This window comes from Erythrolamprus reginae, chromosome 2 (genome assembly GCF_031021105.1).
Source record: "Erythrolamprus reginae isolate rEryReg1 chromosome 2, rEryReg1.hap1, whole genome shotgun sequence".
NCBI classification, from domain to species: domain Eukaryota; kingdom Metazoa; phylum Chordata; class Lepidosauria; order Squamata; family Dipsadidae; genus Erythrolamprus; species Erythrolamprus reginae.
This window is the reverse complement of record NC_091951.1, coordinates 91,335,618-91,351,170: the sequence shown is the minus strand read 5'-3', so window position 1 is coordinate 91,351,170 and position 15,553 is coordinate 91,335,618.

The following is a 15,553-nucleotide window of genomic DNA, read 5'->3' as shown; positions in this document are numbered from 1 at the left end:
TTACAACATCATGAGTTACAGCAAAATTTAACATCTGGCAAAATTTGCCAGATCACAAGAAACTGCCAGTGAGTGTGTATGTATGGGTGTATGCAATAGTATAAACAAATTTAAAAATTATCTATCTATCTATCTATCTATCTATCTATCTATCTATCTATCTATCCATCCATCCATCTATCCATCTATCCATCCATTTATCTTTCCATCTATCCATCAATATCTGTCCATCCATCCATCCATCCATCCATCCATCCATCCAATCTATTTTCTATCTATCTATATTCTATCAAATACTTATGTAGGCTTCATTTTACACATAGTATCCTCTTCAGCTGAGTAAGTAAGTGCCCTGTTTTGTCAGTTTTAACTACTTTGAAGTAGCAAAAGTACAATTAGTTATTTTTGTTTCAATATTGGAGCTGAGGTCATGTTTCATTGCTAATATCCCAGCTTCTCCCATGCTAGATCTGGAACATTTGTACTCAAACACTTGCCTTTCGTAAGCTACTTAAAACCCACCTCTGCCGCCAGGCATGGGGGAATTGAGATTCCCTTTCCCCCTAGGCCTTTACAATTTTATGCATGGTATGTCTGTATGTATGTTTGGGGTTTTTTTTTATATTAATGGGTTTTTAATCATTTTTAGTATTGGATTATTATTGTACGCTGTTTTATGATTGCTGTTAGCCGCCCCGAGTCTTCGGAGAGGGGCGGCATATCAATCCAATAAATAAATAAATAAATAAATAAACGTAGCTAGTATATTTTCAACTGCAAGTTCAGCTTAAAAACAGTTTGGTCATTTGTTCATATACGTTATTATGGTTATAAATTAAATAAACTCTCAGTAGCTTGGGATCATTGGTGAAACTCATCACGTTTAGAATTAGTAATCTATTTAACGTGGCTATGCAAAGCTTTTGAAAGAGGTGCTTTAGTGCCCAGGAGACTATCCTTCTTCAACTCATTAAAGCAACTATGTCTTTTCCCAGTTTTACTACATTGGAAAACAGACAATCTGAAAGTGTTCTGAACAAAATGCAAGAGTTGGGGGGAAAGAAGCAGCTAATTTAATGTTTGAAAGAAAGCTGCTGCTTACACACTAGTGCATATTGTAAAGCATCCCTTTCAAAGGATTTGCCTGCGCCAATTTCCTAGACCCATGAGCTTTCAAAGCAAGGTTTTAAGTAACAGAACAAAAAATACCCTAGTACTGAAATAAATGAGGCCAGAAATCACAAAGGGAAATGCATGGAAGATGGGAATACTGAGTGCTTTTGCAGTCATTATATAACAGCTATTAGTTAGAAAGCTCAGTGCATCTGTCCTAAGGCACAAGTACCCATGGGTAAAGACAAATGCAATATTCATATTTTATATTTAAAATATAAAATGTTCCTAGCTTATATTTTTGATACAGCACAAGCAAAGCCTTTCCCATTTTGGGACTCAAGTTATAGGAATGCATACTAGAGAGGTAAATGCTAGTTCAGCTGTTTTGCTTCCTTCCTTCCTTGGCTCTAGTGGTTTGCTTTTTTAAAAATGATACAAGGACTATTCTTTAATTTGTTATTTCTACCCAGCTATTTTTTTAAAGGAATAAATTTAAATGCTTCAAGTGTTCCAATAATAGAGCAGAGGGTTTTGTGTGTATGTGTGTGACATCACAGGGGAACAGATAAACAGGTCAGATTATGATTGCAGAATTGGCTTCTTCAAGCTTCAGTCTTAGAGAAGAAGGATATGTTTTCACTGCCAGCAATAAAATGACTGGATCTCTTTTTACCTGAAATATTTTCATTAATGAACAAAGCTCTTCATTAGAATGTGGCCTTATTTTTGAAGACAGGATGTTGGGATACAACAGACAATTGTTCTTAAATGGTCTCATTTCACAAAACTCATTCAGGCAAAAACCATAAGCATGTAAGAACTTTACAGACCATGATTTATGAATGGTCTAGAGTTATGCAAAGAGAGAATGAACAATGCAAGCTTATATATGAAATTTCAGAAGTATAACTGTCTTATTGATAGGAAACTTTATAGATTGACATGAAAATGCTGTGATTTCTCTTCCTCTTTCACTAATAGATTTGTGTTAGCTATTATACTTTCCATCATTATACAGAAAAATAAAAGAGATTGGAGGAAGTGAATATCCTTCAGCCTGGAGGACAGAAGAGAAAGGGGTGACCTGACTGAAAACACTAAATACACTGCTCAAAAAATAAAGGGAACACTTAAATAACAAAATATAACTCCAAGTAAATCAAACTTCTGTGAATCAAACTGTCCACTTGATTGATCAGTGTTTGATTGTCAATCAAACACTGATTGACAATCAATTTCACATGCTGTTGTGCACATTCAACTTTATACAGAACAAAATATTCAATGAGAATATTTCATTCATTCAGATCTAGGATGTGTTATTTGAAGTGTTCCCTTTATTTCTTTTAGCAGTATATATTAAGGGTGTTAAATGGTAATAGCATTTAGACTTACATACCACTTCATAGCGCTTTACAGCCCTCTCTAAACTGTTTACAGTGTCAGCATATTGCCCCCAACAGTCTGGCTCTTCATTTTACTGACCTCAGAAGGATGGAAGGCTGAGTCAACCTTGAGCTGTTCAGAATCAAACTCCTGAAGTGAACTGTGAGTTAGCCTGCAATACCGCATTCTAACCACCATAGCTCTGGAAACAAGATTCCAGAAGACAGGATTTTTGATATTAAGCCAAAATCAAGAACACAGGGTATAACTTCAAACCGACAGGAGGGAAGTTCAAAACTAACGTTAGAAAGTTTTACTCTACAGAAAGAATACTGGAATATTGGAACCAACTTCCAACTGTGGTAGTGGATCAGACATCAGCAAGTGAGTTTAAGTATTCTTGGAATAAACATGTCCATCATCCAGCAAAAATAAGAAAAACAAAATAAATAAAATAATTAAAAATGTTAACTAAACAGAAAACAAAAACAATATTAAAGGGTGCACTCAATGGAACATGGCTGGTAGATCTTTTTCTGCCATCTCTATGCTTTGATGTTTGTAATAAAAACTTACACATAATTTTGGGATTTTCACAAAGAAAAGCATCCTTCTCATTTCATCAGCATTGGGAATATTAACAATTTTCAAATATGTAGCCAGCAAAAACTGTAATGTTATGATTTTACTGAAAATGTAGCTACTTTTAAAAGCTTCAGCTATTGCTCAAGAGACTTTGGGCTTAGCGGCTGCAGTGATAGATTAGTGTTTACAAAGGACAAACATCAAAAGATCTATCATTACTATGATCCACTGTTTGAAAATTCCTGCCCTTTAATATTCTTAGACTGTTCAACTTAGAGCCAGCAGGATTCCCTGTTGAGAACAATATGTACACACATGGAGACAGGCATACTAATATAGGTGCTGGCTAGTTTAGTTAAGCTTGCCTAGCTGAGTTCAAAATTTTTCATTGCAGGGGAGAAATTATAGAACTTTTCATGTTTCTGTGCCTGCTTATAATTTTCATTATAAGAATGAATTGAATGTGGCAGGATAGTAGAAACTCTAGAGCAGTGATTCCCAAAGTGGGGCCCATGCCCCACAGGGGGGCAATTTGATTTTTAATGGGGGCAATTGAAACCTTGTTTAAATCAAATTATTGGCCCTTTAGGCTTGCTCCACATGAGTAGGAGTTACTTTTTAAATAATAAGAATCACATGTCATGGGAGGGGAAGAGATGAGGATTTTAGAGATGCTTAGGTGGGGCATGGTCTCAGGGACCGCCTTCTGCTGCACGAATCCCAACGACCGGTTTGGTCCCACAGAGTGGGTCTTCTCCGGGTCCCGTCAACTAAACAATGCCACTTGGTGGGACCCAGGGGAAGAGCCTTCTCTGTGGCGGCCCCGGCCCTCTGGAACCAACTCCCCCCCAGAGATTAAAATTGCCCCCACCCTTCTTGCCTTTCGTAAGCTCCTTAAAATCCACCTCTGTCACCAGGCATGGGGGAATTGAGATGCTCTTTCCCCCTGGGCCTTTACAATTTCATGTGTGGTATGTCTGTATGTATGTTTGGTTTTTTATATTAATGGGGTTTTTTAATCATTTTTAGTATTTATTGGATTATTATTGTACATTGTTTTATTACTGTTGTTAGCCGCCCCGAGTCTCCGGAGAGGGGCAGCATACAAATCCAATAAATAAATAAATAATAAATGGCCAAAAAGAAGGTTGGGAAACACTGCTCTAGATAATATAAATGTAAATGTTACCCCACTACTTTTCTAAGGCATGAAAAAGCACATGTGAGCTTTCATATGACTAACATTTCCCATATTTGGTTTGACAGAAAAACAATGAAATAAACTTTTAACTATTGAGGCTACGTCTCTCAATAAAAAACAAAACAAATGCACTACAATGTTAACAAAATTCTAATTCAATTAAAATTATATTATAAAAGTTATCTTTAAAAAGTTATCCCAAAGGTGCTTTTTTAACAGGCGTGGACTTTCTTGTTTTTTTCCCCTTTGAAGATGTTTTGCTTCTCATCTATGTCTTCAAAGAAAAAAAACAAGAAAGTTCAGTCGCCTCTTGAAAAAGCACTTTGGGAACAACCCTGACCTGGATGACTGAGAATCTCCATGGACCTTTAAAAAGATAATGCCAAAAGGCAAAAGTGGTTGTCTACTTCTGCTTCTTATTCTTGTGCTGCCCTTTGCTATTCATCTTGTTCACCAAAATTTCCATTCTACTGATAAGCAGAAATGGCAAAAACAAAATGCAGCATTGGGCATCTCTCACTTGCGATGGTGGGTTTATCTTTGAATTTGAAAGCATAGATTAGATAAAATGACACTGTTACATTTAAGAGGAGGTGCTGATTGACCAGAAGTATCATAGCTCACATATCTTACATCTCAATAGTCCCATGCAAATCATCCCTGGGATGATTTAAATGGGAGCTTCAAAATTCAAAGAAAGCAGAGTTTGTACTTTGAAATTCAAAGGTAAATTTAATTCAATTCAAGTAATTGGGAGATCTAAGAGATTGGTTTGGGGTTTTTTAATGGAGTATAATATGAAAGCATCAAAATGCTTGCTGATGCTACATCTTCCAGAACAAGACGAAAGTGGTGGGGCACGATATAATCTGTAGAGGAAATTAATGCTTTTTAGGATTTTTTTTCAAGAACTTTAAATATTTTTCAAGGCAGAAATGAGGATGAAGAAAGGACAACAGAAAAAATTACACAGCAAATATCCTCAATTGTGCTGAGTGTACTAATTAATAGAAGGCTTTATTCCTATATAGAAATAGGAATAGCATTAGGAATGGAATGGAATGGAACAGAACAGAACAGAACAGAATAGAATAATTCTTTTATTGGCCAAGTAGGATTGGACACATAAGGAATTTGTCCTGGTGCATATATTGATAGATATACAGTGTTTCCTCGATTTTCGCGGGTTCAAACTTCACGAAACATCTATACCACGTTTTTTCAAAAATATTAATTAAAAAATACTTCACGTTTTTCCCCCCTATACCACGGTTTTTCCCGCCCGATGATGTCATATATCATTGCCAAACTTTCATCTAGCTTTAAAAAACATTTTTAAAAATAAACTTTAATAAATAAAAATGGTAAGTAATAATCTAAATGGTTGCTAAGGGAATGGGAAATTGTAATTTAGGGGTTTAAAGTGTTAAGGGAAGGCTTGGGATACTGTTCATAGCCAAAAATTGTGTATTTACTTCCGCATCTCTACTTTGCGGAAATTCAACTTTCGCCGGCGGTCTTGGAACGCATCCCCCATGAAAATCGAGGGAACACTGTATCCTCTTTCCTCTTCATTTGTATACCGATTAGGAACCCAGTATTGCCCATCAGTGAAACTTAGCAATAGCACCACTTCCCAATAGTTAATACCCTGATTCTTTTCAACCTCCTTCCATTAACACTTTCTATTTTTTTTTAATTGAAGCATCATTCTTCTCCTCTGTTTTTGCTTTATTTCTGTAACTGCAGTTAAATGTTCTAAAATATTTGCTGTAGATTGTAATGCCTGGGAGCACTGTAAATGCTCTCACAGCACAATTGACTTTATTCTATGTGCATAAGACCAATCTAGGACAAGTTTTTGTGGCCAAAAGCATTTTCACGCCTTTTGCTGGCATGATTTCCTTCCTTTTGTTGAGTCTGGTCAGCTCCCTGCAGTCTCCTGGTTTGACATTCCTATTCCAACATGCATGTGCTCATACACGGGAGTAGCTTTGATTTCAAAGAGAAGAAAATCTCCCTTAGCATTTTTTTAAAATAAGTTGATCAATAGACATTTATATTAATGATGTATTTAATACTTTTAAATTTCAGCATCATGGTATCATTCCACAATTCCTGTAACTTTAATTCCCCCCCCCTTCTATCTTTCAAAATCCATGTCTCTTTTTTTTTTCTTTAAGTTTGTGAAAATGCCTAGTTATTCCTCTTCAGTTAATGATCTATCTGGGTGAAAAAAATGTCTTCCAAACTACATTACCAGTAAACCATTAGATTTTCCTAGCTTCCATGGGGATTGCTGCAAAATGCAGATGTTGAGGTCCATACACCTGATGAGTAGCAGCTTAGAGAATTAATTACTATAATTCAGCAATAATTTGCTCTCTGGATTGTTCAGTATATTGCAATATTATAATGTCGTAATTCTGTCATAAAATGTTTGTTCCAAGTATTATCTGACTGGTAATCATTTTCTTTTAAGTACAATATAGTTCACATACCTTTGAAAAATGGACCCCGAGTCATAATATAAATGAAGAGTACAAATCACTAAGAATTCCTCTTTACAAAATATGCATACAGGGAATAACCTTCTCTGTTTTATATTACAGTGATCCCCCGCTCGTTGCGAGGGTTCCGTTCCAGGACCCCCCGCAACGAGCGGGTTTTCGCGAAGTAGCGCTGCGGAAGTAAAAACACCATCTGCGCATGTGCAGATGGTGTTTTTACTTCCGCAGCGCTAGCGAGGAGCCGAAGATTGGGGGCGGCGCGGGTGTTTTAAAACGACGACGACGACATGGGGGGCTCGCTAGCACCCCCCCTAACCCGGGTTGAGGGTTTGGGGGGGTGCTAGCAAGCCCCCCATGTTGGCGGCGACGTTTTAAAACACCCGCGCGGCTTTCCAATGAGTCCCGAAGACAAACGTCAAACTTCCGCGTTTGTCTTCGGGACTCATTGGAAAGCGGCGTGGGTGTTTTAAAACGTTCCCGCCGACATGGGGGGCTCGCTAGCACCCACCCAAACCCGGGTTGGGGGTTTGGGGGGGTGCTAGCGAGACCCCCATGTCGGCGGGGACGTTTTAAAACACCCGCGCGCCTTCCCAACTGAGCCCTCAAGGGAAGCGCAGAAGTTCGCCCTGGCGCTTGGCTTGAGGGCTCAGTTGGGAAGGCGCGCGGGTGTTTTAAAACGTCCCCGCCGACATGGGGGGCTCGCTAGCACCCCCCCAAACCCCCAACCCGGGTTTGGGGGGTGCTAGCGAGCCCCCCATGTCGGCGGGGACGTTTTAAAACACCCACGCCGCTTTCCAATGAGTCCCGAAGACAAACGTCAAACTTCCGCGTTTGTCTTCGGGACTCATTGGAAAGCGGCGCGGGTGTTTTAAAACGTCCCCGCTGACATGGGGGGCTCGCTAGCACCCCCCCGAACCCCCAACCCGGGTTTGGGGGGGTTGCTAGCGAGCCCCCCATGTCGGCAGGGACGTTTTAAAACACCCGCACCGCTTTCCAATGAGTCCCGAAGACAAACGTCAAACTTCCGCGTTTGTCTTCGGGACTCATTGGAAAGCGGAGCGGGTGTTTTAAAACGTCCCCGCTGACATGGGGGGCTCGCTAGCACCCCCCCGAACCCCCAACCCGGGTTTGGGGGGGGTGCTAGCGAGCCCCCCATGTCGGCGGGGACGTTTTAAAACACCCGCGCCGCTTTCCAATGAGTCCCGAAGACAAACGTCAAACTTCCGCGTTTGTCTTCGGGACTCATTGGAAAGCGGCGCGGGTGTTTTAAAACGTCCCCGCCGACATGGGGGGCTCGCTAGCACCCCCCCGAACCCCCAACCTGGGTTTGGGGGGGTGCTAGCGAGCCCCCCATGTCGGCAGGGACGCTTTAAAACACCCGCGCTGCTTTCCAATGAGTCCCGAAGACAAACACGGAAGTTTGACGTTTGTCTTCGGGACTCATTGGAAAGCGGCACGGGTGTTTTAAAACGTCCACGCCGACATGGGGGGCTCGCTAGCACCCCCCCGAACCCCCAACCCGGGTTTGGGGGGGTGCTAGCGAGCCCCCCATGTCGGCGGCGACGTTTTAAAACACCCGCGCCGCTTCGCAGCTGTCTCCTGAAGCCGAACGCGGAAGTTAGCGTTCGGCTTCAGGAGACAGCTGCGAAGCGGCGCGCGTGTTTTAAAACGTCGCAGCCGGCCTGGGGGGGCTTTCCAGCAACCCCCAAGCCCGGGTTGGGGGCTCGGGGGTTGCTGGAAAGCCCCCCCAGGCCGGCTCCGATCGTTTTAAAACAGACGCGCCGTTCTCCGCTGACTCCTGGCGAACTTCCCCGCTTTAGGAGTCAGCGGAGAACGGCGTGCCTGTTTTAAAACGATCGGAGCCGGCCGGCTCCGATCGTTTTAAAACAGGCGCGCCGTTCTCCGCTGACTCCTGGCGAACTTCCCGGGCGAAGGGCGAAGGGCGGGCGAGCGGGTGCTGGGGGGAGCTTCGCCCTCCCGCCAGCAAGAGGGGGAAGACCCAGGGAAGCCGCCCAGCAGCTGATCTGCCCGGCGCCATCTACGCATGTGTGCCCATAGAAAAAAAGGGCACGCATGCGCAGATGGTGTTTTGACTTCCGGGTTCAAAAATCGCAAATTACCCTGTTCGCAATGGTTGGGGACGCAATAACCGGGGTATTACTGTATTACAAATTCTCCATGGAGTTAGACAGTTGATTTGTATAAAACATACTTCTAACAATCACTGTGCATTTGAAGATTGACATGATCAAACAACACCAAATCCAAATGGCTGACTTAATGCTGAAGTTGCAAAGCGGCATTTGTGTCAACCATTCTATTTCTGTCTATACGACATGCAAGGGCATTTTTTTTTCAATTCTAAGTGGGAGCAGATGCTTCAGATCAGTATGTTTTAGTCTAATTGTGGGCCTTTGTTTTCATAACTCACTTTTCTTATGATATGACTTCATTTCATCTGCTTCATTTTCAAGAACAAACACAAATGAATGTTTTGAAACTCCTCCAGCACACCTACATATAATCATCTTATTTGATTCCATTTTTTAAAAGTTGCAGAAAACGTCTATAAAGGGTTATTTAAATGTTGGAACTCTATAACCACTGTTTAAGATTAATCTTCAAACTCAATCCATTTTCTTGTCATATAACAAAAGTTAAGTTATAACAAGAACATCCCAAGTATCGTACACAGTAACCAAATAACAAATAGCAGTTCTGTATCACAAGATCAAAAGAAAAACAGAAATAGTAGAATTAACTGGATAGTAAAATCAGACTAGTACATATATCTCTGCATGTATTGGAAATACCTATGTGTATGAAAGGGGCATTTTGCATTCACATTCAGGACTTTCTGCTCAGAATTATTTAATTCAGGAAAACAATTATCTAGCGTTCCATAGCCATATCTAAATTTAGCAAGTATAATTTGATTGTGCATTTCTTTGACAAGAGTGTACAGGTATACAGCTACAAAGAATGGTTGCTTCTAGCTATTTTTGATGTAAAACTTTCATACAACATGGAAAAGGCTATTATTTGATTTACTTACAGTATATCATGTAATGTGGGTTTCTGCCTATCTGTGTATATGTATATACTAGCTAGGAAAAAATAGTAATTGAGTTTGGTTGAAAGCTCTAAATTATGGAAATTACTTTTTTTTTAAAAAACAGAGCCTCTTTCCCATTTGTGGATGTTCTTAAACCATTAAATAAATAGATGAAATGAAATAACATTATCGCTTTGCAGTTTACAATATGTAGCCAGTGTTGCTCAGGGAGATGTAATTTACAACTGATGCATAAAGAGAAGAATGACAGGTCATCATATTTTTCAATGCATCTTTTCTCTAAACATAACAGAGTGGCCCCCTCTTAATGGCTCTTGGCTGCCATTCGGAAGCCACCTGAGAGCATTGTCTTTAAAGTTAATGTGCTTGTGCCTGATCCTCTTACTAATCTGTGAAGCACTACAGAGTTCATTATGTTTCGCTTGCTATTGTAACTGAGGTGGAGACAGGTGTGTAGCTAGTTTTCCTTGGCCTTTTACTAGACGGCAAAAAGTAGCCCCCAGTGAGCCTTGCACACAGTAAATGGGTGAATGTATAAAGAAGGGCGTCAATGCTTTTTCCCCTCAACACTCAACTACTCTTCAAAAGAAGCAAGCGTAATTATTCATTCCAGTTCTCTGGAGAGGTTTAATGTTCTTTCAGCAATCTGGATGGGGCATTCATTGAATTATATTCACAGTACATTCATTTTAAATCAAGAAGTCAAACGGCATTTGAAGGGAAATTTTGTTTAAATCTCATTTCCTTCTCTTCCATTTCAAAGGCAGCTTTGATAGAAATTCAGGCAGAGAGATACAGTTGGTTCCAATGCATGGCAATTCTTGGCAAGAATATTTCCATTTTAACATATTTCTAATTGCAATATTTTGCAACAAAGCACCGCATAATGTATATCCTTTGTGTATATCATAATATTTATTTACTTACTTACTTACTTACTTACTTACTTACTTACTTACTTACTTACTTACTTACTTACTGATTGATTGGATTTCTATGCCGCCCCTCTCCGAGGTCTCAGGGCAGCTCACAACATATAAAATATACAATACAAAATAACTGAATCCAATTTAACTTATTATTAAAAATCTTTTTAAAAACCCTCAAACCATAAAAAACAATCATTCCATTCACTCCACATTCTCTCAACACATTAATTGGGCAGGGGGCAAAGATCTAATGGCCCCAGGCCTGGTGGCATAAGTGAGTCTTCAGACTCTTATGGAAGGCAAGGTGGGTCGGGGACATATGAATCTCCAGGGGGGAGCTGATTCCAGAGGGCCGGAGCCCACACAGAGAAGGTTCTCCCCATGGGCCCCGTCAAATGACATTGTCTGGTTGATGGAACCTGGAGGAGGCCGACACTGTAGGACCTGACCGGTCACTGGGATTCATGTGGCAGAAGGCGGTCTCGGAGGTGTTCTGGTCTCATGCCATGTAGGGCTTTATAGGTCATAACTAACACCAATGCAGACCACAGAGTGTTGGAGAAATATGCAAGTGTCTGGGCAAGCCTGTGATTGTTTGCGCGGCTGCATTTTGTACAATTTGTAATTTACAAACGCTTTTCAAACGCAGCCCCATGTAGAGAGCATTGCAGTAGTCGAACCTCGAGGTGATGAGGGCATGAGTGACTGTGAGCAGAGACTCCCTATCTAGATAGGGCCGCAACTGGTGCACCAGGCAGGTGTTCTAATATCAGCTGTGGGTCGAGGAGGACGCCCAAGTTGTGATGGATGGACAGATGGACGTATCCTTGGGAGGCAGTACCCACAGCCACTCCATCTTATCTGGATTGAGCTTGAGCCTGTTGGCACCCATCCAGGCCCTGACAGCCTCCAGACACCGGCACATTACTTCCACTGCTTCACTGAGTGGACACAGGGTGGAGACGTATAGCTGTGTATCTTCAGCATACTGGTGGTAACTCACCCGGTGCCCTTGGATGACCTCAATGTATATTATATACATTGCAAACAAATGCATATAATTTGTTTATTTTGAGGCCAAAGTACATTATTGTATTTTTAAAATATAGTATAAATTAATTGTACCTTAGTACTATATAGACGCAGACTCTAATTTTGGCTATGATGGCACAGCCTAAATATATTTCCTGATAAGATCTTGTCAGGAAATATCATCCTTTAAAAAGGTTTACTAATAATTTCCTATTCCCAATGAATTCATAAAATAGAATTTTACAAGGACAAGAAGATAATTCCTGGTAGTGTATGCTTTGATAGAATTAAGTGAGCAAACATTAATATTGACAGAGAGTGAAAATACAGACTTTTGCAATTTAATTGGCATCATGAATGTTTTTGAAAGGTGATAGAAATTGATTTGGACACTGATGTTGTAAATTAGAAACATTTGTGGAAGGATTGGATTCTCTGTACTGTAATCTGTGTCAGGTTTAGTACATTTCTAATCTCAGAATATGCAATAAAAAAAGAAACATCCATAAAGCAAGTGGTTACTTTTAGCACTTGCTTATTCTGAAAAGGGGCTATCAGTTTATTGCCAGATTGGTTTTGAAAACAGTTTGCTCATATTCCATCTTGGCATTCAAATAAATCAGCAAAAATACTTTTTTAAAAACATAGAATCTTGTTTGAAGAGCACTTTTCATAGCAAAGAAATCTATGTTGCTCTGAAACTAGCTTTGTGTCCCTAAAGCTTTTTGATAAAAAATGGAATCAGAAATAATGAAAAGAATAATGAACAGCAACTAAGCTGCCTCAATGAATCTAAAGGAAAATGAATCCATTTGATGAAAATTTCAACTACTGCAACTTTCTTTGAAAGGGAAACAGGCAGATGCAAGATCTCCATGGATGTGGCAAAGTGTCTTATTCTAGAGTTAGTGGCTCCTTGACTGTAATAGAAAATGATATTGTGGGGTAATACGACATCATTGTAAAGAAGAGAAAAGCATTTCTGTAGAAGAGATTCGTGGATTGATACCCTCTTCCACCAAGAACACATTCTGGGAAGTGAGCCGCAGGTATATCCTGGCAGCAGAAGTTAGCTAAATTGTAACAGATACAGAAGATGAGTTTACAATGGTCATATCCTTTATGGCTGGTACAAAAGTTTAGGAATTGTGAACATGTATTGCTTTTATAGCTTAGAAAATAATAGAAGAAGAAAGAGGTCATGGTCCATGCTGGCATCAATGGCATGAGAAAATGATACATGGACATGAAGACAAAATTGAGGTTGTTAGATAGGTTACAAAAGCTAGGATTTCTAGTATCTGCATTACTTGTAGGTTAAACCAGACAAGTAGAATTTAGGAATCTCAGTGTGTGTGTATATATATGTGGAAGTTTTTAACTTGTTTTAGAATCAAGGTTTGACTAAGCAGACTTTCCAGTTAACTTGGGACAAAATGTCCCTAAAGAATGAAGTTCTAGTTGTTCCAGGTTATTTAAAAGATTAATGTGACACCGAGTATAGATTAGGATGATGGCCAATCAAAAATATCCAATTTTATACAGCAAAATGTGTGTTATACTTATAAATATTAAAGAAACTTTAATTGTCTACCTGAATTATGAACAAGAACTGAAAATGCTGAGGGATCAGTTTGGAAGTAATGATACCACAAAGGAGTTATATTTCCTTCCCAGGCAAATTCTGCTTTTGTTTATTTTCTAAACTATTATTTGCTGCAACCTGTTCCCAATGTTATCTTTTAAACCATTGTTTGCTAACAAAAAAGCATTAAGATACACTACATGAAGCAACAAAATAGCAAAGCAGCTTAAATTTGGCCCAGTCTGAAACTTCAAGGATTTATTGTATTTTCTCAAAAGTATTTATACAATGGTACCTCGGCACTCACTATTCATCGCTTCTGGGAGATGCGACAACTACCGAAAGCAATGAGCACCAAACAATTTTTTTCTCATAAGGAACTAGTCACAAGGCAACCAACAGTGACAAGTTCTGGTTTGCTCATCAAGTACCAGGGAAAACATTCACGACAAAATGCATTGAGTACCAAATTTGACAGGTTTCAAAACAGACAAGTACAAAGTACCACTGTATATCTTTACCTGAATTCTTCAAGATGACAAGAAATGTAATCATTTCCCCAGAAGAAGGACTCTGGGGTGAAGTGCAATTTTTTACACTGGTATTTTCAAAATTGTCCTCTTGCTTCCTAATAGCCCAGGGCAGAATTATCAATCTTGGCAGCTTTAAGATGGATAGACTTCAAAACTCAAAATTCCCCAGAAGGAAGGTTGACTAGGGAATTTTGGAAGTTGAATTTCTGTTTTAAAGCCACTGAGGTTGGGAAACACTGATCTGGGATCTTCTTGGCTGCTTCTCTTTCTTGTAGGTTAGCTAAGGGTCCTTAGTCCAGTTACAGCAAGAACGAAGACCATCTCTGATCAGCCTACTTACTGCATTGTATTTTCCGAGTGTGGTTTCTAAGGCATTGAAATGCGTGTATTCAAGAGCAAAAGCATCATAATATTTCTGTAGAAAATAAAAAATACTTCCTGTAAATTAACATTTTAAAACATGAAAGGAACTGTCTTTCTATAATAAGAAAACTGAGAAGTTTAAAATCAAAAGAAGATTCCTTGATCCTATTATGCTTTTCATTGTGAATGGAAGAGAAGGTTGGGGTGACATTCTTGAACTGAAAAACAAATGGGAATGATCGTTTTAAAACGTTTTTCAATTTTGCTGCTTCTGGTTGGTTTAAAATATTCCCAGAGTAATGATCATGGAACTCTATGCGTGAGTAAAACGTGTAGGATTATCAGATGAGAAGTAGAGCTCACCTCTCTATCATAGATGGATAGATGGATGGATGAATAGATGATAGATGGATCAGTAGGTAAGGAGGTATATAGGTAGGTAGATGGATGGATAGATGGATGGACGGATGCAGTGAAGGGCTACCAAAAATTTTACTACCACACTGTGGGCGTGGCTTATGCATTTTCTTTCAATATCTTTCAGTGCAAATTGGGTGTTCTGGGGTGGAGCTCCATTTTCGCTACCCCACTGCATTCCCCCCCCCCCCAAATCCGGGCAGTAGCCCACCCATGAATGGATGGATAGATGGATAGATATTAAGATGGATATGCATATTAATATTTGCCAGAAAGAGGTCTCATAAAAAAAGAAGAGAAATAACCTGCTCCAAATAAATAATATTTTGCTTGTGACAACAGAACATGTGTGCTTGTATTTGTTTGTTCGTGCACGTGTGGAATAAATAAAAGTTCAATTCATTTAAATCAGGGATCAGATTCTGAATTTTCAGCATCCTAAGGTTACATGCCTCATGAGCTGGGAAGATGAGCAGCAGACAAAAAAAGTGGGTTTTGAAATCCCAACTCCATTAGTAGGGCGTGAAGTACAAGTTCATGAAAGTGGATAAAAAAGCAGACCATTTGAGCATCATTAGGGATCTTTCCTTTTTCGTGGATAGTAAAGAGAATTTATAATCTAAGCAAACCAATTGGCTGCATTAATGGGACATGGATATTGTCTTTTGGTAGCTGCGTAGAGAACTTATTTCCTTTGAGTCTAAGCTGTGTGTGTTTTTTGTAATAGGGAAATAGCAATAGCACGTAGACTTATACACCACTCCATAGTGCTTTTACAGCCCTTCCTAAGCAGTTTACAGAGTCAACATATTGTCCACCA